Consider the following 26821-nt stretch of genomic DNA (forward strand, 5'->3'; position numbering starts at 1 on the left):
GACAGTGCGGCCAGAATTGAAGCTCTGGAATGTCTTCTTCCAAATCGCTCCTTCCATAACGCTCTGTTGCCTCCCAGCCAACTGACCATCAGTACCACGTCTCATCATTGTGGGATTAAATGGGATTCTATATATAAAACAGATTTTGTATATGGTGATTCATGTAAAGCGTTGGGCCAGAGAACAGATAGCAATGGGTTGATCTGAGAAAGTTTGTCCAGAAAACATTTATAAATATGCTTTAGGAACTGACAGAAGAACATAGACTAAAGTCTGACCAAGACCCAAGTTTTTGTTTTTTATTTTTCCTTTAGATACCTAAGGAAGAAATAATGCTTCTGCCTGCTATTCTTCATTGGTTAAAAGGTTAATATTTGGTCTGTATCAGTGGTTCTCAATCTCAGGGTGATTTTGCCCGAAAGGAACATTTGATGATATTTGGAGGCATGTTTGGTTGTCACAAAGCAGGGTGGGGGCCGTGCATCTAGTGGGTAGAGTTCAAGATGGCTGCTATAATTCCTACAAAGCACACCCCTCCCACAGCCGAGAATTATCCGGCACACACCTCGCTCATGCTGAGCTAAGACACTCGTCTGTAGGTCCAAAATGAAAGTGCTGACAATTAAAGTCCTCATATTGTTGATACATTTTAATTGGCAGAAAATGGATGTTGTGTTTACATTAAAATGAATGAGGAAATAAAGTAAACAAGCAATTTTCACATGCAACCTCTTTCTGAAGTAGCGCAGAAAGACTCGGGAACTTGTCTGCAGAGACCCTGGAAAGACGAGGGGAATTAGAGGAAGGCTTTGATCATTTATGTAACTAGGTTAAAACGGAGCGATTCAGCTCACAAGATAAATGTAGGATATTAAGTCTGGGAGCAGAGGAATATTACAAAAGGGAGTGTTCAAGGGAAACAGATTGGGCTTTGTTGTCTTTTGACACTTTCTTGCCTGTGGTATAGGATTGTAGTGCACAGAAAAACTCAAGAGTGTGCACATCCCCCATAAAACCAGCCATTAACTAAAGAGCTAAGGGAGGGCCTTCCGCTCAGATGAACAGCCCAGGGTGAACCATGTCCGTAGTGGCTGAGGGTGACGGTGAAGGCATTGCCAAGAAAGATGTGCCTTCTCTCCAGTTAACCTTAAGCAGAGCAAGGGCAGTTTGGCTCCAAGCCAGTGCCATTAAATAGGTGTGTTAGAGTCACCCCCGGACACGTCTGGATTACAGCGTGGAGGGGTTCTGCATGTGTAAAGACAATATTACTGCTTGGTTTTTGTTTTAAATTATGATCTGAGTAAATAATCCCCTACACCAGTTTGTTGGTAAGCCCACAAATCTTCTCCATAGATGACCATCTTCAGTGACTAAGGATTTTCATGATGGTACAAGAATCTTTAACCACTCTGTCACTCCATTCTTATCACAGGCGACTGACTCGAGCTTTCATCCCTCCAGAGTGATGGAAGCTACCGTTTGCCCCGGTTCATCGGTGTACATTATCAGGAGTAGGGCGGGTTCCAGGTGAACCTCACAGAGGACCTTGATGCCGGCCGCCATTTGGGGGAGCCCCTACATGGCGACCCATCAGGTATCTCAGCTGTGGTGGCAGCGTCCTTCTCCAAACACAGAGAAAGAAATGAAACCATTGCGTGCACTCAGCAGTGGCATTTTCCTTTTAAGCGAAGAACAATAGTTACTCCTACAAAACAGCAGCCAAGGGAAGTAGTGTATAGAACAAATTATATTAAAAGAGAACCAGGAATAAATTCTGATAATATGCACCTTCCAACAATGTGGATTTTTTTTTTTTTTACTTCTAACAAAAAGAAATGCTGTAGTTGTTCTAGCACATTCCTGACTGTTAAAGAGTAAACCTGTATGTTTTATAGCAACACCTCGGTTATCCCAGAGGCCAAAATTCCAATACTCTTATACATCTGGAGCGGCATGGAACCTATGTCATTACTATGTAAAGACTGAATCTGAAGTGGCTGTATTGCCAAGGAATCGTATTTCAGAGCCTGGAGGGGAATGGAGCAGAAAGGTTCCAGGCAAAGCGCATCTCAAGCTTTCTTTAGGAATAATTCAGGTTGTGTGTGTATCTCTGGTTCAACCTAATGAAATGGTCATTTTTCAGCATGTAACTTAGATCCTGTGCCATTTCTGGTGGTTGCCCCTGTCATTTCAAAGTAGGACTTGACCTCAGAAGGTGGGAAAATCAAATAGCAAACCATGAAGCCCCAGAAGAATACTTTAAATTTTTGGAAATACATTTCTGAACTCAAGGAATATTTCTCATGCAGTTTTATCATGATAGTGATACTAGGCAGAAAGATTCTTGGGGATAGACACTTTGTCTGATCCATCTTTTATCCGGGAAACCTAGAACCTAGCATGGCACTCCCCTAGATGTGGTGATGAGAAAATGGTGCTGCTGGTGGTGGAGATGTAAAAAGGAGATGCACTTCAGGGATGGAATCACTTTGGCCAAAAGCCCCAAAGCCATTGGGATATTTGTAGAGTAGAACAAATCAGGAGCTCAAACATGTTCCTTTAAAGAACAAAATCAGTCTGTTTGGGAGATGTGTTCCAACTTCTACCCAAAGAGGAGCTGTTGGTCCAAAGGCCAGGACATTTCTATGAAGCAAGGGTATCAGGCTTGGGGCACACCTGTTCCCCTCTTCTCCCACACCCTGGGGGGGGGGGGTGTAAGTGGCAGAGGGTTGGGATGCTGGGATGGTCCTTCCTGTCTCCGAGGCCAGCGCCCGTCCGCCATCAGAGCGGCGGCAGCAGCAGCAGCAGCAGCAGCAGCATGTGTCCCACTCTAACTTTCTGTTTCCTCCTCTTCTCTCCACATTTGAGCTTTAAACTGCCTTTAAAACAGGAGCAGCACTGGGCTTGTATATGCCTTCGGCTGTTTCTTATTCTTTGCCAGGCCCACTCTCTCCAAATAAATGACACATTGTAGAAGGTGTTTTACAGCCTGACTTGTTAATAGATCCAGACTGTTCTGTAATAAAACATAACAATCAAGGTTAAAAGACAAAAATCACAAAAATATGAGTTAGATAAATGTAATGCCATCTATAAAAGAAGGAGTTGGACCATCTAATTTTTAAAGTACCTTCTAATTCTAAAATTCCAAACTTTAAGACAAGATTCCCTATAGTTGAAGGATACGTTGCTTTTATACTTGGGCTAAAAATCCAACCGATTTTTCCCTTATTGGTGAAGTTATTCTGTCTTCATAGAGTCTACTATATAAACAAATAAATAAATCATATAATGCTGATTGAATCTGCTCATTGTCTCTTTCTCAGGAATTCAGGACTGAATGTCCATAGAGCACTATAAAACTCCTCACTTAACATCATTATGTTTAAAAGACAATTAATTTTCAGTAACTGCAGTGTGTACTATATTGATGGATAAAATATTCTTCCTTGAATGCTCATAATTTCATGAACTTATCATAATTTTGATAATTTACCAAAAGCAGTAAATATTTTCTTCCTTCTTTTCAGATGGGGAAATGGAGACCAAGGCCAGGGTTTAACTTGCATTTGTCAGGGAGAATCTCATCATCCTTTGTTACTTTGTGATTGATTAATATGTTGGTTTATTGCCGATCGGTTGCTAATGAGCTAACTTATAAGCACCGAGAGGATATAACTATTAACGTAGAAGTAACAAGCAAACCGTGAAGTGCTACTGAGCAGATCCGCGAGTGCCGTCCACAGCCCCACTCAGGACAAGGATGGTCTTCTCAATGAAGACCAGGGGAAGAAACTGGAGGCTCCTTCGGTAATCTCCCCACTGCTTGTAATATCAAGAAACCACCACTAGGTGGCATTATCTCACCAGTGTTCTGTTTCACCAGCTCCGTGAAGCCAGCTGTGCCTTCACCTTTGGACGGTGGAGTATGTTTATTGTCCTGTGTTTGCTGATTTGGTTTTAGCAAAAGCTTTCTGCTCTCATCATGCTTCCGTGTCCTCTTCTATTCTGTTTTTCTTCAGTCCTGAGGAATCTGGGCCAGTGATAGGCAGAGAAATGGCGGCCATCAAGGTGGGAATAATCATAATAGACAACGTAAAAGAGAGAAATACTTGATTGTAACATTTTGTTGAAGGCTTATTATGTGTTTAGGGCTTCTAGGTATTAATTCCAAGACTCAGAGGAACTCTGCAAGACTGCTTTCATCTGATGAGCAAAGCAGCTGAGGTTCAGAGAACTGAAGCAACTTTCCCAAGGATACCCAAAAGTAGATAATAGAAGCACAACGTGAATCTGAGTGTATGTAATGTCGAAGCATTAACGATCTTTGGATCACTCATGGAACCGGAACATTGGGTATAGTGAGAAAAAAACAGGAAGAGACTAGACGTCCTTACGTTCTTAATCTGAAAGAACCAAATTATTTGTAACATTTTTTTTTTCAAGCAATGACTTATCTATAAGTTCATAAAGTTTACAAAGAGTCTTAGGTTACTGGGGACACTTACTAAGACAGAGTCAAGAAGACTTCCTGAAATCTACTCTTCTCTTGGAGAATTTTTTTGTAAGGGACGTAGTTCTGAAGACAAGAGGAGGGAGGGCAGAACAGAAAGCACTTATTTTTGTGTTTATCCCTCAAACTCATGAATCCTTACTATTAATAATTTTGCTTCACAGTACTTTCCTTTGCTCTGTGTCCTTTGAAGTGATGTCTCAGCTAGAGCTTTAAACATAGGGGAAGGAGATCTGAGTAAAATATTTTGAGGGCTAAGAGGCCCAGCTCTCCCGCATTATTTACACCCACAGAACCATATGAACAGAAAGAGCCAGGAATCTCATAATACTAAAACAAACTAATGCTTCTTTGCTGTGGCCGGACGTCCCACTCGGTACCTTGCGTGCATCACTGTTCTGCTCTATCTTAGCACAGCTCAGTAAGATGTGCACTGAATTGGTGTTCCCTCAGCATGTCAAGCTTAGGCAGGTTCAGTACTCACCAGAGGGCACACAGTAAGTTTGTGGGGAAGCTGGGATTCCATTCAAGTTGGCAGATCAAAGAGCCCAGCTTTTAACCTTTAAACACACTACCTTCAATTAATATGCTACGTAGAAGCAAGCAAACGCTCTGACCATTATAATACTAACTTAAATTTGATTTATAAGTTTCAGAGAACTTTCAAGTATATTGTCGGACTTGATGCTAACAGTCCAATGAGAAAGGCGGCATAGATTTTCTTATCACTCCTTCCCTTCCACCTGCCAACAACACACACACCTCCACTCAGAGAGTTTAGGTGACTTGGGTTAAGTTACAGAGTTACTAAGTGTTAGACACTGAACTTGAATTTACATTCTCGTCCTTAGCTATTTGTCTTTTTCCTGCAGCAGCAACAGCCTTTTATAGTAAATCATATATTGTAAGGGAAATTTCCGTCCATTGGCACTCAGAATGCACTGTCTCCAAAAATCTCTGTTAAAAGCCAAACATGCTATTCAGGAAAAACTGTATTAACATCAAATAATACATGCAGGCATGTATTTTAAATCACTTACAACTCCCTACAAAGGAAGAACCTAAAATGCTTTTTCAAAAATTTTACACAAATGATTCTACAGACATAGGCAGTGATTAATACAATTCTAATTAGAATCAGTATCTGTGACTTTTTGTGTGTTAAGAATGGAGAGAGCTGTACTTTGTTAACACAAGCATAAGATAGTAAAGGTATAGAGACAAAATACAGATAAGCCTAAGATATCACAATTAGTTTTGATACAGTCCCAATCTTTCCAGTACCCTCAACACAGCAAAATTCTGGGAACCCAAGTCAGGGGAGAGAGGCCCAAAGGAAAGGGCCTGAGGGCAGCAGTCAATGGGCGTGGGGTCAATGTGGAGGGTATATGCTATCACTGTACTGCTCCAGACCCCACCTCCTCACCTGTAGCAGGAGGAGCCTAGAAGACCTGTGAGAGTCCTTAAATGTGAAGGAATAAAGTCACCCACCTCCTGTGTGCTTCCGCTGAAACAACAATGAGGTACCATCTCAGCCAATGGCACTTTGCCATTGTTGGTAGAAAAGGTAATTGAATACTACGCTAAGAGAAAGTGCTAGTGATCGCTGAGTCACTCTTCCGGTTCTGGCCCACAGAAAGGCCACCTCAGTTTGCTGATGAAAGGTGGCGCTCTTCACCAAAAGATCATCGCAGCAAATCTGATGGTTGGGCACGAGGCTTCCCACTTTATTCCTTCCTTTCCATGGGCTGCAATTGTTCAGTATAAGTCAACCTAAAATACATAGACATCAAAGAAGAGATTATCAAGGTACCCTATTTCCTTAGATGATGAACTTCATTCAGAATTAGAAGAAGGGGAAGGAGAAGAAAAAGAAGAGGAAGAAGGAGGAGGGAGAGGAGAGAAGGGAGAGAAAAATCTTAAAAGACTTCCAATGTTTCAAGAAGTGTTGGAATTCTCTTGCAAGCCACTCAAGTTAATTTGGAAATTTGGGGTTCCAAATTAGTGTAACAAAGAGATAGGTTTAGAGGCCTCGATTTTGCAGGAAGAAGGACCTGGGACTAAAGGACCTGTGAGGCACAGCTCTAGGCTAACATGATCAGCATTCAAATGATGCTCTAGTGAAGAAGACCATGTCCTCGGGGGCTTTTGAAGCTACAAGTATTATTCTTAGTGAAAAAGTAAAATCCGAAGTATTATGAATAAAAATTTAAAATTTAGGATTTAGTAAACTGTGGCTTACATTGAACACAGAACTCCCAGAAAACATGGCACAGGGATTCGGGCCCTGGCTTAAACTGATGATATTACAGAATGCATCTTTTTATACCCTTCAAATAATGAATGTCTTCATGGTCAAGGAGTAGAAAGTGTTGGAATTTTTCCTTGGCCTGGAGCTGAATGGGCTGATACTCTTTTAGCCTCATAAACCAGACCAACTCTCCAGTTCATGCATAAGTCTCCCCAGTTTATGTCTGAACTCTTCCCAAGATGGAGAGTTCCCTGTCTCTGCAAGCCCACCTTGGACACTGCTTCTTATTAGGTCATTCTACTCATTCTTCTTATATTAAAATGAAATTTGCTTCCCTGAAGTTTATTTTAAAATTATTTATCAATAAAATAATACTTCAAAAAGCATTTTTTGAGCACCTGACATATGTCAGGCCCTGCTGGGCTTTAGGATTTAGAAGATGAGGAAATTACATGTAGTTCAACTGGTTTTGTGGCATTCATAGTCCGATTGGATACATCTCAACTTTTTCTATCCTAACACTCCTAAGAAATTGGTCAAACTCTCAGGATAACAGTGACATTCCACTGCAGGCACACTAGCATCTCACCAGAGGTGTAACCTGAAGCAGTCCCTAAGTGTCCCTACTCACCGCCGCACCCCCATTTAAGAATCACAGCTGTAATGGTTCTGTATTCCTGTAGAAGTCCAATCCTACGTCACCAGGATGGTCAGCTATTGAAGACCACTGTCATACATCCTTCTCTCCACCCCAATCCGTTCTTCTTTAAGCTAAACACGCCACAGAATTCAAACTATGGTTGTTACCTTTTTGATGTAAAGTTTGGATCAAGAAAAACCGTTGATAGTAGCTGTAAATGCATCTCCATCTGTGGTAAGTGGAACCGAACCCATCAGGCCAAACCAATAGCTGGACAGGAGCAGAGACGTTGAGCAGGGAGGAGCCTGAGCTACATGCAGTGGCCTGTGGTTGTGGTTTTTCCACTGGAACGTAGTCTACAGTGACCAACCCAAAGTGAGAAGGGGGAGATGGATGTGCTTACTGCCTCATCTTCTTGTCTTCCTTTGTTCTAAGGCACCACGGATTCTTCCTCAATGGAGGTTAGAAAGGAGGTACAGAAGGCATATTCTGTACTAATTGGCAAAACTTGAAATTTAAAGAGAGAGGAAGAAGAAAAGACAAGCTAAGGGAAAAATCGTTCCAACTTATATAGTTGGAATGTTTATAATGTAAAGAGACAGCAGCATTAAAGGATTAGGCCCCACTGCCTGATGAACATCATGTGATCTTTTGCTATTGAAAAGACCCTGTGTATTTTCAAAGGCAGGGGGCTTCTTAAATAAAACCAGGAGTCTGGGTTAGCAGAAGTCTGTTAGAAAACAACTAATTTTTGTTGAGTAATCTTTTGGTCCTACCCAATTCGTAATCTTCAGTTTCCTTCTCTCTGTTATTGGGGGCTGCATCTCAATTTGAAAATTGGGACTCTGGGAGATGTGATGTGTCAAAAACAAACATAAAAATGTTTAGGATCTTAATTAATCAGATCAGATTTTCCCCATGAATATTTCCCCCTGTTTTGTTCCAGATTTGTTTCTTTAATCCTTTACTTTCTGTCCCTGACAATCCCCGTGCAATTTCAGTGGGAGAGATTAGCACAACATTATGCCATAGCATTTTCAGGATTTACCTTCGATATTCTTTATTTGCTTTCTTTTTGCAAGTTTTCAGTGAGATTGGTACCTTTCCTGAGTTAGACTGATGATCAGGATGTCAGAGTTTTCCGCCGGCCAACTTGGGGCAGCATGTCCGTGGAAGGACTGGGAGCATCTCCACGTCCGCGCTGTCATCCCAGGGTGGCCGGCCGATGAGGCGGGGAGGGCCTCTGGTCATTTGGGGAGACCCAGCAGTCGTCATAACCAGTTCATTCTCTGTGGCCCATTCAGCTCTTGGCATTGCTGCCAAGCCAGCCGACAAAGGAGCATTGTAATCCTGACAGTTTCCCAGCATTGACTGGACGGGCACAGACCACCAACCAGCTCCTTTTGCTTCTACTGTGCACAAGTGAGACCATGAATAGAAAAAAGTCAGTGGCAAAACCCCCACATCCTGCTGAAGATGGTGTGTGGATGCTTTTCTAACAAGCGAGTCTCCTTTCAGGCTAGTAATCTTCTTACCTGTTTCCTTTTGCTTTTTGGTTTGTTTTTAAATATAGTTAGCTTGAATGGTAAGGAATAATCCTCATTGATGCCACCAAAAAATTAGGTTTGAATTTTGAAAAATAAACATATGGCAAGCAGTACCCCGGAGAATGGGAAGTGTAACAAGATGGAAGTTGGTAATAAGCTTCTAAGATAAGAAGCAGTCGTTCCAGCTAGTGCTAGAGGCCACTGTGATTCTTAAGAAATTGAATTTAGGAGAATAAGACTAGGGTTTTCAAGAATAAAAATAAAATTTTAGACATGCTCTCAAAAGTCTGCCCTTTCTGTAGATCAGACCAAGGGCATCTACACCTCTGATTTTATGAATAGCAACAAATAAAATAAAATGTCTAAGAACAAAGTAAATTCAGAGGTATTTATTGTGTGTTTGTCATTGATTGAAGTCAGGAAATATTTTTAACAGTCAGATAAAGTGATCTTTTAAAACACTTCAATGGTAAATGTGGTATAATTCTACTTACTTAAATTGCTTTCCTTATAAGTACAATTGACAATAATGGGATGCCATATCTGCTTATCAGTCATCAAATATTCAAACAAATAATAGTGATCCATGCTAGTGGGAGAGGTGGTGTGAGAATATGGTGTTTAAACTGGATCTCTGGTTTCAGAGAGCAATTTAGCAGAACTCTAATAATAGTCTGCCCCTTTGACCCAGTTACCCGACTTCCTCAAATATAGCTTATGTGTTTATATATTCTATACATTCACATATAATATTATATTGAAGGTAAAGCAAAACAAAAGTAAAAGTAAAAATAAACACGGTAAAAACGAAGCCCCCCACCAACGTGAGAAGGACAGAGTTAACTGTTAACCCTAAGAAAATCTATACAATGGGATACTATGTAGCTATTAAAATGAATGAAGCACAAGATTCTTAGTAATATGGAAGAATCCTTATTTAAATGTTAGGTGAAAGGACAAGCTGTAATTAAGTAACAAGTAATAATTTTAGAATGTAAAAGTGCAATAAAATACTAATGGTCATTGTCTTAGTTGGTGAGAATGTGATTGATTTTTCACTGTATGTTTCCACATTTTCAAAATTATTCCCCAAGAGCATGTGTCTTTTTTTTTTGGTAATCATAAAGAAAAAAAATTTCTTCTGTTGTAAAAAGACTAATAAAGAATCTAAATTTCCACTTCCCTTAGGTATTTGATTTGAACGGATTCAAAGGAACAACACCTTAACCTGCTACCAGGAGGCCCTGCTGGGACAATTTTTGATGCTGATTAGATTGACTTTCAGTTCCTTTATTTTCTTCTTAATCCACTCCTAGAAATACACAACTGGTTAAGCAGCATAACCCAGTACTGCCTCTGGGCTTGTTGAGATGGATTATCTTGGGTGGAAGGCTGAGTCCTGTGCCGTGGTGAAGCCCGCATGCCGGAACCTGTGTGCTGGGAAACCAGTGTCTTCCCTGACTGCTAAGCTGCCAGGTGCTCCCCAAGGCAAATCTAACCAGATGTCGCAGGTATGAAAACTGGTGACGAGCAGCGCTCTTTTCCTCCTTTAGCCTAGCATTTTTTCAGTTTTGTTCCACAGATAAAGCACAAGTCTTTTTCCTTCTAAGCCTCAAGAAGACAAGTGCCTGGTCTCGTGCAATCATTTTTTAAGGTGGCACTTTTTGAACACCTGTTGTGTTCTAGGAAGCTGTTTGCCTAGTGGTTAAGAGTCAGCCCTGAGTTAGATCCAGGTTGGTAGCACGAGCCTTAGACCCAGGCAGGAGGTGGGAAGGGGCAGCGGGATCTGCACCAGGTTCCACGTTTTAGAAGTCCCTATTCTGGCCTCTGGGCCCATGTGAGTTGAGGAACGGGCAGGGTCAGGGGATGCACTCCCCTGGAGCTTGTGTTCCCTGCACCCACTCTGCCTCTTAGGCCATTATCCAGGTACCAGGGACCCTGGAATTTCCTGCTCAACAGCCCGAGCCTCTTTCCAGGTCTGTTTTCCTACAAGTGCATTGCACCATTGGGGAATCATTAGTCAGACAAAAAAGGGGCCAAGGGACAGGCATTTGGGAGGCTGTACAGACTGGCACAGAGGACTCTTTAAGACTGAGAACGTTTACCAAAAGGGAAAGGTGTTGGGGGGAGGGATAAATTAGGAGTTTGGGATCAACATATACGCATATAACATATACATAACATATATATAAAATAGATAAACAGCAAGGACCTACTATATAGCACAGGGAACTATATCAAATACCTGTAATGGAAGAGAATCTGAAAAAGAATATATACACACACACACACACACACACAAACACACACATAGTTGAATCACTTTGCTGTACACTACAAACAAACACAATATTGTAAATTAATTATACTTCAATTAAAACAAAGAAAAAAGACTGAGAATGTTTAGCACAGTGCCTGGTATGCACTGGATGCTCTGCAAATGTTATTTCTGATATAGTCCTTTAGTATCTTTTTACATATTTTCTTCTTTGAGAGAGAGAAAAATAATAACTAGGAGAATATGAACTTCTACAAGGGGATACCATTTTTGTTTTCAGTTTCCAAAATGGAATTTTTTTTTCAGTAACTTGGCTATTGTCCTGGCCAAGTTCCAATACTCTGTATTCAAGTTAATTACATTCCTCCCCCACTGGATACATTATTCTTCACTTCCCCCATAAAAACCATCATGTTATACTTGTGAAACAAAATAGCTTCTGTGTTCTACCAAACATGCAAAAAATGGTTGTAGTTCAATACATAGTGTATTTCTCTGCGTGACTAGTTGTGGGCTGCATTGGAATTTATTACCATGAGATGTGGGTTTAAGTCAGTGATGCTCCTGGAGAATGATAGATTCCCTATTAAACGGAGAAACATCACAGGATACTGTCTCCAGGTGACTTAATATGAGACCATTTTTAAAGCATTATTTCGGTTGAGAGTCAGCAGATGTGAGCTACTGAGCTTACCTCTGAATCACTGCATTCCCAGGCAAGTCCTTGACTGCATCACTTGGACTTTTTCAATGCCAGAAGCCTGAGCATTCATGAAATGGCTTACCAAAAGTTCTTCATTCATCCCAAACAATGAGATGTGATTTTAAGATAAAGCTGTTAAAACTGGAGAGAAAAATATTGAAGGTTGTTAATACATCACTATCCTTCTTCTTTCCCTTTCTCTGAGTTTAGCGTCGCTTCAGTCTAACATCCGTCTCCTGTACTTGTGGACTTACTGACTCATTGTTGCTGTTCAGGCAGAGGTAATCCAGGTCTGTGACTTTTTCCCCTTCTGACTTTACTTTCTAAACTTTGAGCCTGAAATACTTTTCTCATTCTAAGTCTTCTCTGCTAAAGCAAAGGAGATGATTAAAGTAATTACATGGGTTGTTCAGACCCAAATAATTGTTTGGGAAAGGAAAGACCTGAATGATTCAATGAAAAATAGCTATTTTATCAGATCATTTCTGAAAAATAATTTCAAGTATTTATGTTTGGTTTGTAGCTACTGAAGTAGAGTTTTAATATTTACATGTATTCTTTTATTTGTTCTTTACAATGCTTATTTATTTTTTTTAAATTGAAGCATAGTTGACTTACTATAGTTTTAAGTTTTTTTTAAAGTTATTATTCATAGATACAGAGAAAAGATTGGTGGCTGCCAGAGGTGGGGAGTGGGGGATGGGATATATGGGTGAAGGGGATCAAAAAGTAAAAAGAAAAAAAATTTAAATACAGATGAGAAAAAAAGTTATTGCCTTAGTCTCTCTGCAAGAATTGATGGTGGAGAGAATTCACATTAGATTATCATCTGTCATTGCTGTCATTTTGCATGCTAGGTGTAGCCTTTGTCCAAACTGGACTCAAATTGGTGACCCCAGAATAGAATTTTTTCCTATAAGGGTCTAATTGGTATGCTGTGCAGTGATGCTCTGCCTAGTTTTGGAATGCTGTGCTTTATTTCTCAAGGTGTGTCTCTCCACAAATGATAAACCATATGGGCATGGAAAGAAAGTCTCCGTTTTCAATTCCTCCAGCAGAATGAGGTGTTTGGCACATGGTAGATGTTCGTTCAGCTTCATACTTCAACAAATAAAGATGGAATTAAGAGTGCTGGCCAAACTGATTGGATTAGCAATTCGTTAAATAACTAGTGAGTTGCGATCTAGTTAAAAGATAAAAGTGACCACCTGAGCAAAATTTGTGCTTTGAAAGGCGAATGATAGATTCTGGAAAAGTGAAATCAGAGTCAGTATGAACACCGTTTGTGACCCTGGATGAGACAGGCTAAAGTCAGACCTAGGTTTGCAGCATAAACCCGCCAATACTGGCTACGTATCTTGGGACAAATTTCTGAACATTTTTAACTTCTCAGTGCCTAAGTTTCCTCATCAGCAAAATGAAAACAACAATAGCCTTGGTGGTGTTATTGTGGACATTTTTGCTGTAATATGTATCAAGTGCTTAGCATAATGTTTGGAATAAAATCAGTGCTCAAGAAAGAGAAACTACTATCTTTAGTAAGAAACCATTATCATTTTCTGTTCTACCTCATAAAAAGAACTATGAGCATCTTATATGTACACTCCCCCCAAAAAAACCTCTCCAAATTAAAGGAGAACATGAACCTGTAGGGAAACTAGTATATTAAATTACTAGCTCTTGTTGGAACCTTCAAGATGGTGCAGCTGGAATTGGAAATTTTATTGAAGTTTTGTGTGTTTTTTGTTTGCTTTAGGTGATGCCTAAAAAGGAGAGAAGAATAATAGTCTGCTCAGAGCAAGCATCTCTTTCTGGTTCCCATAGTTCTCTCAGTTCCATTAGTCTCATTATTTTGGCTCAAAACTCTCATTTTTGATGGTTCCACTCTTTCAATCATTATGGTATCTTATCAAGTCCTTCGTTTCTGCTCATAGCCACCACCACCACTGTAATCAGTATTTCGATCACCTACTCTTTGACTATTGCAGGGGAGGCTGGAAGCCCTTCTCTCCCCAATCCGTGTCCATGATGGGGAGCCTGACCTGGTGCCCAGGGAGGGATGGTAACTGGAGGGCATGTGTTAAGACATGTGTTAAGAGACACACTGAGCCTCCGCTCTCTCGTAAATGCTCTCACCTCTCCGAGCTGCCCTTCTCAGACTGCTCTTGCCTCCCTCACCTTGAGAATGGTAGCTTGAGGAGGTTTGCAGACTTGAGGAAGCTTGAGGAATCATGAGACTTCTTGGCACTCTTTGGTCTAGGTTCTCGTCCTGCTTCTAGTCAGACACACAGTGTTCTCCACACAGTCCATCCATCTGGTTTCAAGCAAGAGATGTCATTCATTAGGAGTCAAGACGCCGTAGTATTAAAGGACATGCTTTGGCTGGGCCTGGTCCTCTGCACACAGTTTCCTTTGGGAACTGCTCAGCATTGTGGTCAAGAATAATATTTGAGGATTCTGGCTTCTGGTTCAAAGTCATCTCTTTTAAATTCATCTATTCCTCCCTCCCCCAAAGTCTGCAAATAGATTTTCTGTCTTTATTTAGTTCTTTCATCAACTTTCCAACCCAGTTTTTTATTATCATTTCTTAAATATGACTTTCAGCTTATTGCTTGCTTGTTCAAAAATGTTCAATACCTGCCACTGATTAAAGGATAAAGACCAGCACTTTTGCATGGCATTCAAGGCATTTCTGACTCAGGCCCCAATTTAACCTTCTGATTAATCTCAAAGTCTCTCTGAACTTCCCCCTCTTGCCCTTGTGAATAACTGGCATGCCTCCAGATTTTCTTATACCACCTCCACTATCATCACCACCACCTCCACCACCACCGGAAGAGTGGAGCATTGCAAAGTAAGGGCGTGGACTCTAAATCTAGGCTGCCTGGATTCAAATTCCTTCCCTCTCTGTCACTTATTCAATGTGTAAATCTTAGATGAGTTATTTGTACCTTAAGTTTCTCATCTGCCAAATGGGGAAAATAATAGTGCCTACCTCATAGGGTTGTTCAGAGGACCAAATTAATTCATGAATGTAAAGTACTTTATATAGCACCATTATATAAGCACTCAACAGTTGTTAGATACTCTATTAGTTACTATATTACTCAACTTAAAAGCTCATACCCTCACTGCAGGATAATTCTACTCCACTCTGTCCATGCTCTCTATTAGGCATTTATTAGATGGTATTAGTTAATTTAATTGCTTTTAGTAAATAGTGAACACACTTGGAATAGAATATCTCCAGCAAATGTGAGGAGTATATAGATGAACAATATAAACATCTGTATCTCCATGACCAAGCTTTATAGATAGAATGTTACTAATTTCCAGGGAGGACCTTGAGTATTCCTTCCAAATCTCATCCACCTCTATCGTCTTCTCCATAGATAACCTCCGTTCAGATATTTTTCTTTAAATCAATTGTATTATCAGTGTTCATGATTTAATATATATTTTAAAATTTCTTTTTCTCAAGAAATCTTTCATAAATTATAGATTTTGTATATTAGGAATGGCAGGGGTCCAACTTCCTTTTTTTGCAGTGTAAACACCCAGTTGTCCCAGCATCACTTGTTGAAATGCTATTCTTTCCCCCATTGAAATGTCTTGGTATCTTACTGAAGATCAATTGACTGTAAATGGGTTTATTTATGGATTTTTATTCTATTCTATTGATTGACATTATTATGATTCTGTATCTATTCTTATGCTGTTACCACATTGTCATGATTAATGTAGCATTCTGTTAAGCTTTGAAAGCAGGATATATGAGTCTTCCATGTTTGTTATTTCTAAAGATTTTTTGGGGGGGTCGGTCCATTCTGGGCTCCTTGAATTTCCATATGGATTTTAGAATCAGCTTCTCAATTTCTGCAAAGAAGCCAGCTGGGATTTTAATTTACATATTCTTTCATTTCTTTGATCAATGTTTTATAGTTTTCAGAGTACACAATTTGGACATCTTTTGTTAAATTTATTGCTAAGTTATTATTCTTTTAATGCTATTGTAAATGGAATTGTTTTCTTAATTTCGTTTTCAAATTGCCCATTGCAAATATATAGAAATATAATTGATTTTTGTATATTCATTTGTATCATGCAACTTTGCTCTGCTTGTTTATTAGATCAAATGGTTTTTAAATAGATTCCTTAGGATTTTCTGTATATAAGATCATGTCAGCTGCAATAAAGATAGTTTTCCTTCCTTATGTCCTTTTCTTGTCTAACTGTCCTGCTCAGCTCCTCCACTACAGTGTTGAGTGAGAGCAGATATCCTTGCCTTGTTTCTTATTTTAAAGGAAAACTATTCAGTCTTTCACCATTCAGTATAATGTTAGCTGTGAGTTTTTCATAGATGCCCTAATCAGGTTGAGGAAATTCCCTTCTATTTCTAGTTGGTTGAGCATCTAATTCTTGAAAGGCATCTGTTATGTTTACTTGCTCTTGCATTCCTTCCAGTTTAGTCTTTACATCATATCATTTTTCTTCTACTGATTCTTCACAGATTCTGTCACCTTTCTTTGCAAATTTTCCTTTTCTCCAATCACTTCATTTTTTTCCAGTTTTTCCTAATTCTAATTTGTTATTCTTTATATCCTATATCATTTTCTTCATTTCATTTAGGTTTCTTCTAAACATTAGATTATACGTCTTATCTTTTCGCGGGCATGTCTTTTGGGCACGTTTATTGTTTGTAGGGATGTTGGTCTCCTCTCCCCTCTTTCTCTCTCTCATTTAATAATTTTGTATGGGATTCTCTAATACTTTTCTGTTGCTAATTTTTATGGGAAATGAGTTTTCTAGTATTTGAGAGCAGTGCTGGTGTTGGCGGTTCAGGATTTTTTTTCTAGTTTGATGACTCTTGTGCTCCTTCTTCTGTTGTTTTCATGGCACTTATCTGGACCTTTTCTCTTGTTCCGGTTGCCCCTGCCTGTCCAGAATGAATTCTGACCCAGCAATTTCTTCTCATTGTGGGACTTTGTCTTGGGAGGGAGCTTTGGTGATGCCCTCCAGCCTATGCCAGTCTCAGACGGCTGTGGGGCCACCAGTGAGAGCTTGTGGGGCCTCCCCTCGTCGCAGGGCTGCCAGATGCCCTGCTGGCTTCCCTCCACTTCCTCTGTGCTAAAGATGACCACACACAGATCTCGTAGCTGTGGGTGCTCTGGCGCCTCATATTTTGAGGTTTGTGGAGGATACTTTGTCACTTAGTTTGCTGCACATGTTGCCTGTGGGTTTTTTGGGGTTTGGTATCATAGTTGCTCTGTCTGTTCTTTATGAGGGGATTCAAGGATATTTAAATAAATACCATGCCTTCACCATTGTCATCTTCCCAGAATCCTTGTAAGCCATTTACAATCCTTTTTGATATGAGGCAGGTTATAAAACGAGTGAATAAATAACACTTAAAATTCTCCTTCACATACTTTATAAGCCTCTATGTTACATGGAAATAATTCATATGTACAGATAGACTCTAGTCAAAAGAGAAATACAGCTCTGTTTTTGCAATTCCTGGGAAGCTGTTTGCTTATGAATTCGCTCTTTAAAGTCAGTGTTCTTGTTTCTAGGAAGGAGCACAATGCAAACACTTCAGAAAGATGAGACTCTGAGGTGATCTTAGCCTAGAGAGGCAGCTTTCATTTCTTGTCTGTCCCCTTCCCCTGGGCGCTCGCCCCACCTGCTAGTCCCTTGAGTCCATCCTCAGTGAAAGTGGGGAGTGGTGGTTTGGGACCATGCTGTGAATATCCTCAGGGCCACTGAATGGTCTTTTCCAAGAGACTTTGTAATCTTAACATCACAAATAAGACTTACCTGTGAAGTTTATGTAAGTTCAATGTTTCTCTCAATAGGTGGATTCCCAGCTGAGTAGTGTACTGTGGTAACTCTATGTCTGAGTGTTGGGCAAGAATTAACCTTTGGGATCCCAAAGCCCGTTACGCTTGTCCTGAAAGATAACTATCCTGCACAGCTTTAACAGTCATGCTGGATTCACTCAGAGACCAAGAATGGGGGAATATTTTTTCTGTTGTTCTTTCACATAAAAAATCATTCTCAGTAATTTTATTTGTATCATGTATTTTCCTACTTTTAAATTATGTGCAGTTTTTCTCATTGGCATTAACTGATTTCCATCTGACCACATTTCCAGTTGTCCATGATCACTCAGAATTCAGAACATATCCTCCAAGGCAGAGAAGAACAGCTTTGGCCTCTAGATATTGGTAATGAGGCTTGTACTCATTCATCCTACTAATAAAGTTATGAAATGACACTGAATCAGAAGTGTTCAATTTTCAAAATGTAATCATGTATAGCTGCAACCTGACACCACACTGTGCTACGAAACCCTTTGATAGAACAGTTGAGATGTAATTGTGAAGTCTGAGGGAAGGGGTCATTTACTTGTACATAGACGAGAGCTAAGTGATGATGTCCTGGAGTCCTTGCAAAATGACTTTAAAAAATAATTAAGACCTTATTTTTGTATTCCTTTGCAGGAAAACACTAAGTGAAGATATGCAATATTTCACTTAAGTAAACTACTTAAGAGCCTTTCGTGTTATACAAACAAGTGCAAAATCAGCAAATACTCCTCTGCTGGGGGAGGGGACAGGCAGGTTCAGCGGGGTGGGGAACGGAGAAAGCAGAATTTTTTTCCAAAAGAAAAGCTCAGGAGTTAAAATTGTGCTTTTATGGATTATTATGTTTTTAGATTAAAAGTGAACACTGATGGAAATATTTTTATAAGAGTTTCTTTACATCCACATCATTTACTATTTCCATTTAAGTGGATTATGTAGGTGTTCTTAAAGCTAACACAATATCAATTTTTTAAACAATTTCTTGGGATTCTTTTATAGATTTTTTGGGATTTAAAAAAATTTTTTATTTTATAGCTCATCTATGAAGCTGAATTAAGTTGTAATTGCTGTCACATGGAAGTTTATCCCTGACAATAAAACCTATAAAAATACAAGATTTGTATTTTTACTGACTTCTGTTTATTAAGATTGTTGCAATACAGCCAAGCCTCATGATACAGTGGTTTATTATTACGTGGATGTGGTCAAAGAAGAGTTTTATTTGATAAATTGTTTTCACAATTTAGGAAGTTTGTGTTTGTTCCTGTCCCCAACATGAGCATCCTGGTAGGGTTCTGCCATCAATATGAGTCTGTCTTTAGGGTTTTCAAAATGAAGAGTTTGAATGTGACCTTGTAGATTTTTGATTTACAGTAATATCATTGCCTATTTCTCTTGCCATGTGACCTACATTGAGCTTTCAGGACTATTTAGCAAACTAAATTTTCAGCTCTGTTGGCTTCTTTGCCACATGTGGTGATTCTACAGTATTTCAGATAATCTCTGGTACTGTAGGTGACCCATCTCTGGGTTTCCAGTGCAAGTTGTACACCTCTCCATCATAGCTCCTCTCACACTGTGCTGGAAAGGTGGCTCCCAGTTTGTCTCTTGTCTCTTTAGGACCAATGACTAGTTTCCCCACTTCTATATCCCTTATACCTGGGACTACTCTTGGCATGGCAGAGAGGAGGCACTTAATAACTATTTATCAAATGAAATACAATTTATACTTTATGGGAGATACTAGAACTTTTCTCCAGAAATGACCTCTCATTATTTTATAAAGTGTGAAGAATAGTCCCTGTCTCCTGAGCAGTCGAAGGCACGAAATTATAATCACAGATGGAAGGAAACATTTCATGGCTATTGGTGGACACATTATTTGATAATCTTTGTACCAGTTACTCTTTGCCAACTGACATGAAGTATTTGTCATCAGCGTGCATCTTACGTACTGACAAGTCACTGTGATGACATTAGGAAGGTGATAAGGCCAGTAGAATGACTCAATGATGAAACACAGACATTGCTATAGTGCATATTTATTGAGTAACTAGAGAAAGTCACAAATGGGTGAAATGGTTGCTTTTACAGGCAGAGTTTACAATGGTTTAATAATATGTTAGATGTGAATTATTTTGTACTTTGTGGTCATAAAACAGGATAACCATCTCCACATCTTATCTTCTGGGGTATTTTTTGTTAGGTTGTATCTAATAGTATAGCTGGAGATATTTTTTTTCTTTCATGGCTATATCACTGTCATTTTCATTTTGAAACTTGGCTTTAGACACTAAAAGAGTGACAAACACTTTAAGTGACCACCTTAACAAGCACCGTTGCCCATGATCATGATGGATTTGCTGTATGATAGGATCATGTGCTCCCCAAACACTGAATAATAATCTAGATAGTTTTCTCTGGTTATGCGTGTAGAGAAACACAGGCCGGAATTTCCATTTTTTATTGATTAAACGTCAATAATGTTTTACCAATTCTATGCATTTTTTCCCTCTTCCTAGGAGTAACCAAAAAATGTGAAATATACATTTGGACCCAGAAATTCCACCTTAGGAAATCTCTTCTGCAGACTTAAGGTGCCTGTGCATAAAGGCTCATGATTAAGGAAGTGGAACATTGCTTATAGTGGAAGCAAACTGCAAATATCCTGACTGTCCATCTATAGGGCAATGTTTGAATAAAATCTGGTGCATCCATGCTACAGATCTACACAGTTATAGACGAAAATTTACAATAAAAATAAAGTCATACTGTATATTATATCCTTCTCTTTCTTTCTTATTTAAAATACGTTTTGGGAATCCTTTCACGTTAATACATATAGCCGTTTATTATTTGTTAGCATGAATGTAACAGATTTTATTAATTCATGAGGGTGATATTAGTGGGAGAGAGGAGGATGGAGATAATTAATTTTTACTTATACATCTCTTTGACTTATTATAATGAATGTGTAATACTTCTGTTATTTAAAATATCTAATAAAGTTTAAAATAGGATAGCAAATGTTCATTCAAAGAGTCTTGTCAAAGACAAAGATGTTTGGAACTACCTCTCTGAATATGATGAGTATTCAAGATAATTAAACAGCCTAAGGACATACTTAAGATGTGAACATAAAGTAATGAGTATGCTTTCTGTTTTTAGCTTTCACAAACTAAATTCAAAGGTGTTTCTAAAAGAACAGTTCCACAGGCTTTCAGGTAAATACAGTTGCATTGGAATAACCACATGTTTCCAGGATTAAGGAAAATAGTAATTTGGATATTTAAGTTCTGACATTTTAAAAAAGTCAGTCTCAGAACTTTACGGTCTTATTTACTATGTATCTGTGTATATGGGTGGATGTAGAGAATGATCCTGGTATCTGTGAACTGAGCATCAGAAAAAGGAGAATGAGTCCAAGCACAGAATATCGACCAATAACACCCATCCCTGAACAGCTAAAATGTCTTCTAACTTTTAATATTCTCTTCCATTTTTCAGTCATTTTGTTAATACATCTTTTCACAGTCATTGTTTTTATTATTTTGGCTAGCGAGCCTTGTGATTTTTCACTATTCAGATGTCATTTAAAAAGCCTTATTTACGTATTTTCCCTTGTCATGCTGCCCTTGTGAGACAAGCATTTTAAGTGTTACAAGGAGGTGCTGTTACTATTACAAAGGTTATTATAGGAAGGATAAAAGGACTTGGTTGGGAACAGTAGCTCCATAACAAGAGAAAAAAATGTTGCACAGTTCCAGAAGCACTGTAACAAGAGTGGAGGGTACATAAAGGATCTCAGGTCACCAGATTAGTACAGATAACAGAAGGAAGCACGTGAACCCAAGTTCCCTCTATGGATATAAACTGGAAAATACAGAGGAATCCACAGCATGGTGTGCTGGGAGCAGAACAGGGTGCAAACGTATCCTGTGACCCGGTTATCTACAGAACACTGGGACCGGGTCCAGCCACTTTGATCCTCTAGAGAAGCAAGGCGGCTTCCTCGTGTAAAGCTAATTTGGTAGAGTTCATGGGGAGTACAGGGTTGGGTCCTGAAGCAGGCTGCCCGGGTGACCTCACTGCGGGGCACACAAGGGCTCAAGTGCCTGCCATTCTTCTAATCAGAAGTCCTCACTGTTGCTGGTATAGTGTTGTTTCTTCCTGAGATGCAGTTTTGTCACTCCCAGAACAATTGTAAGGTTAATAATCCTAATAAAACTAATGCACTGTGTTCTGATAATATAGGGAGCTCTGTTGCTGTCTCTGATTTCAGGATGTAAGCAGCAGTCCTCGTACAAACAGTAGTCTTCTGTCCGTCCCAGCAGATGGTACCGTGGTTGGAAATCTTTATAGCGCTCCAGTGGCAGCATTGTGCCTTTGACGCGTCATTATGCCAAGGCTCAGGAGCCATGGAACATATTACCTTACCAAGAAAGGCCTGCCTTACACGGCCTTGGCACTTGCAGAAACGGTCTTCACACTGAGAGTCCCAGAGCGTGCCTTACAAAGTAATAAATTACATTACCAACAGCCGTTATGACCTCAGTGAGAGATTCATGCAGCCAAGAGCAGCTCCATGTTACTGTCAGTTAATTAGTGTTGGTATTCATTTAAAGTGGGAGTGAGAGCCCGGAAATGATCATTACTCATTGTGAATGGAGTCATGGGACAGCATAAAGCTATCCAAGTCACTGCTGAAAGCAAGAACCAGGAATCGGAATAGGGATCCACGAATTGGTTACTTGGTTATAGATCTTTACAGCGTGGACGCTCACACAAACACAAACACACACACAAACACACACACTCTTACACTGAGCCCTCATGATTTTCCATTGGCTCTGACAGTTCAATACAGGTTGAATTGTGCTCCCCTCTGCCAAAAAAAGAAAAGCTATGTTGAAGTCTTAACTCCCAATACTTAGGAATGTGAACTTACTCAGAAATAGGGTCTTTGCAGTTGTGATAAGTTGAGATGAGGTCATACTTGAGTTGAGTGGGCCCCAATCCGAGATGACTGGTGTCCTTCGAAGGAGAGAAAACAGAGCCCCAGGGAGGAAAATCTCATGAAGACAGAGACCCACAGAATCAGAGGGAGGGCGTTCATGCGTTAACAGAGGCAGGGAGTGCAGGGAGATGGCCGCAAGCAAGGAGTGCCCGGGACTGCAAGAGGCGAGGAAGGGTCCTCCCCGAGAGGGCTTGGAGGGGTCACAGCCCTGCCAGCACCTTGATGTCCGACTTCTAGCATCCAGAATTGTCAGACAAATTTCTGTTGCTTGAAGTTACCCGTCTGTGGTAGTTTGTTCTGACAACTCCAGGAAACTAGAGTTGTTCACGACTATGAAATGGACACCCTCGCTCCCCAGCTCTCCCGTGTGCATCTTCTGATGCACTTCCATACTTGTGTTATGTCTCACTTCTAACAAGTCAGACTTAGACACAATAAACTCAGGCCTTCCTACTCCAATCAATTCATGGCAGGCTGTCTTGTTTTGAATAAAATGAAAGATGAGTCAGAATTTCAAGGTGGGCAAGTGCTGCTTTGTCCACTGCTTTGGAAGAAAGGAAAATAGTCCTCTTTCTTTACCATTCTTCAACCCAGAAAACAGCTATGACATAATTATGGTAAAAATCTTTATTTAGGATGTATCTGTCCCATTACCACAGCAGAAAAAAATACTGTGAATGTTCACAGAGAACTTAAAATATATGATTTTCCTGTCATTCACTGCTTTTTTTTTTACTAAGTATTAAATAAAAATCTTTTCAAATGGAAAGTTATTTTGCTTCTTTAAAATAATCTGTGCAATTTGCGTTCGTACATATTTGCTACTTGCAATGGTCACAGTTGCTTATATTTGTGTGTTAGATTCTACGGCAAGTATAAATAATACAAGGTGGTCCTTGACATCAAAATTTCCATAAGCTATAACTGGTGTTCCCCAATTTATACCTCCTGCCCACCATATTTTTTCTTTCAGCTCTCTACTCCCGACTCCAACCATCTACTTTCACACTTCCACTTGGATATCTTAAAGGCATTTAGACTAAACATATGGAAAACCAAACTTTTGATATTTTTTTGTCACTAATTCTCTTCCTCCATAAATGGTGCCACCATCCATTCAAGCATGCACACAAGTCAGAAACCTGAGCTTCAGGCCTAATGTCATCATCTTTCCCCATCCTCCAACCTCTACCTTTATTTAATTGAACACTACTGTTTGTTTTACCTCCTAATTGTTTCTGCTCAATTTCTCATTCTCCTCCACTGTGTTTTTAGGTCGTGCTCCCATGATCGTTCCTCTGGATTACTGTGGCAGCATTCTGACGGCAGGGAGGAGAACAGCCACACTGCCCACACCCCAGCCTCTTCTTCACACTGCAGACAAAGGGTTATTTTTAGCAAGCAGATCTTAAGATGTCATCTGCCTGCTTAAACGCAAAGTGGTTCCCCAAAGCTTTCCATTTACTAAAGTGGGGGATCCTTAGCTTGGCCCACAAGCTCCGCCTACCTCTCTCAGTCTCCACGTACACTGCTCTTCTCAGTCCTTGCACTCTGAACAGGGTCCCTTCTTATGGTGGAACAAATGTGCAAGGTTCCTTGCAACTCCAGGTTTCAACACCTATTGTTTCTTCTGTCTAGAATGCTTTTCTCTCCTCTTCCCCTCCAGAATTCTTCCTGTTGGTTACCACTCAATCATGCAGGATTCTGCTCAAACGATACTTCTTCACGAGAGTCTTTCCTGACATCACAGAAGAGATCAAGGCCCCTGATAGTATGTTTATTGAGTCTTTCATTCACTCAACATCAGGGCATGCCAGGCACTCTTCCAGGTGCATAGGCACCACCTTCTCTCCATAGGTTCACTGGACATGAAGACAAGGCCTCTACTTTCATGAGCTTATGCTATCGTTGGAGGAAGAGATAATACACAAATAACTGAACAAGGAACCACCGGGTAGTGACAAACTCAGACAGAAACAGTGAATGAGGCATTAGATCTCTCTCAGAAGGTGCCACCTGAACTTAGATCTGAGTGTCAAGAAGCAACCAATGATATGAAATTCCAAGGGAAGAACATTTCCAGCAGAGGTTCTAGTCAGGGAAGGAAGGCTCTAGTGAAGAGAAAGATGGCCTTGGGCAGAGGTGAAGAGGATTCGTTTCTGTAGAAGAGACCACCAGGGACAGGGTTGTGCAGGTCAGGGGAAGATGTTTGGTTTTTATTCACAGTATAACGAGAAGGTGTTAAAATGCTTTAAGCAAAGAAATTATTTGCTCTCATTTACATACCCCAAAGATCACCCTGGCTGCTGTGCGTGAAGGATTTTAGGTGTACCTTTGTCTCAGTGCCCATAGAGGGGGCTACTGCCGTAGGCCAGCTGGCTTGGACTAGGAGAGCAGCCATGGGATTGGAGGAAGATAGATAGAGGATGTTAGTTGGAAGTAGAAAGAAAGAGAAGAAATTGCTGGCAGACTGATACAGGAGATAAAAGCTCAAAGAAGACTCAGGGGTGATTTCCTGACTGAGCAGCTAGGTTAAGGGTGGTAGCAATTACGGAGATAGGGGATGCTGAGTAACAGCAGGTTTGGAGATGGGGAAAACAGGAGCTCTGTTTTAGGCATGTCAAATTTGAGAGACGTATTAGATGGCCAAGTGGGTGTATCAGGTAGGCTGCAGCTTCTAAGAATCTGGAATCCCGACCACAAGCAACGCCTGGAGTTACGCACTGGAAAACCATCATCGTGTAGATATTATTAAAGCCATTGCCTAAAAAGAACAGTGAAGAGGGACCATAATTGAGCTTTAGGACATAATATCATTCAGGATGGAGCTGAGGACAAGGGACTAGGAAAGAACGTTAAAAGGAGCAGCCAGTCAAAGAGGACAGACAAAGGATGTGCTGTCCCGTTAACTTAATTCTGCTTAGGGTGTTCTGTTACTGTTGCAATTTCAGCCAAAAAAAAAAAAAAAAAAAACCCAAAACTAAACCTTTTCTTCATATACTTGACAAAAATACGAATCCTGCTTCAACTATCAAAATTAGGTTTGTTTCTCCTACTACCAAGAGAAAAATCACTCCCTTTAAGTAACAAACATCATTCTCATTAATGAATAGACATAACAGTAAAATTTCCCCTGACTCCTAACCTGAGTCCTGGTTAATTTCCTCCTCTTTTCTTTTTAGATTTCAAACACTGATCTGGTAAAAGGTGACTTTAAAACACCTAACAAGAACAAACTTATGCCTGAGGATGATGGTCAGCTATATTCCCAGCCACCTGTGGACACATCAATGTTGAGGGTAGGAGGCAGGATACCCAGTATGTAGTTGATAATTTTATACCTCTTCATTGAACATGTATGTGTCTGTAGTTTAAAAAGCCCACGCATCTTCAAAAGAAATGGAGTTTAGGAGAGCAGGGAGCAAGGGGAGATAGTTAAAAGATAAACATAAGTAATTTGTGTTATCAAGGCGTTTTCAGCCCTGGGGTGCGTGTTTGCACAAACGGTTGTGTGAGTCAAGTTCCAGCATGCTCACCTGGGGTAGCAGAGGTTTGCATCAAAACATTCATCAAAACACAGGCTGCATTCCATCTCCACAGCCCGATGTCAAGATTGCCCAGAATTACATCTCTGTGCCATTAGACATCTAATGCAAAGCCATCAAGGCTTTCAGCTTTCCCTGGGGACCCCTTGGGAGGAATTTCTGCCGAGAGCCGGCAACTCAGACCTGATGCCTGTCAGGAATGAACCGTGGTACAAGCTTCAGGGAGGGCTTCCGTTGTCAAAACAATAATAGCTGTAATTTTCTCTCCTTCTATTTACAGGAAACAAACTCTTCCTTCCTGTCCTCTGCATGTAGCAGAAAATAGACAAGCCTAGCAGATGTCCAGGGATGGCGGAGGAGTACGTCGGGGCTGCAGATCCCTCGCAGAGAAAACAAGAGCTCAGGGGAGCCTGGCGGGTGGGGATGAGGGTGGGGGTGGGGGTGGGGAAGGTGGTGCCGT

The 26821-nt window shown here is 40.3% G+C and overlaps 1 long non-coding RNA gene across 2 annotated transcripts; it reads right to left on the reverse strand.

The window, feature by feature from the left end:
* Positions 1–653: 653 nt before the first annotated feature.
* Positions 654–6111, reverse strand: LOC116665525. 2 transcript variants are annotated; one of them, XR_004322198.1, is made up of 3 exons: positions 6005–6111; positions 3868–4033; positions 654–3016 (listed from the first exon to the last, which is right to left on the reverse strand). It is a non-coding gene; the product is annotated as an uncharacterized LOC116665525 (long non-coding RNA). The 2 variants fall into 2 exon arrangements; XR_004322197.1 differs by having other exon boundaries at positions 5940–6104.
* Positions 6112–26821: the final 20710 nt, after the last annotated feature.

Source organism: Camelus ferus, chromosome 8 (assembly GCF_009834535.1).
Source record: "Camelus ferus isolate YT-003-E chromosome 8, BCGSAC_Cfer_1.0, whole genome shotgun sequence".
NCBI lineage: Eukaryota > Metazoa > Chordata > Mammalia > Artiodactyla > Camelidae > Camelus > Camelus ferus.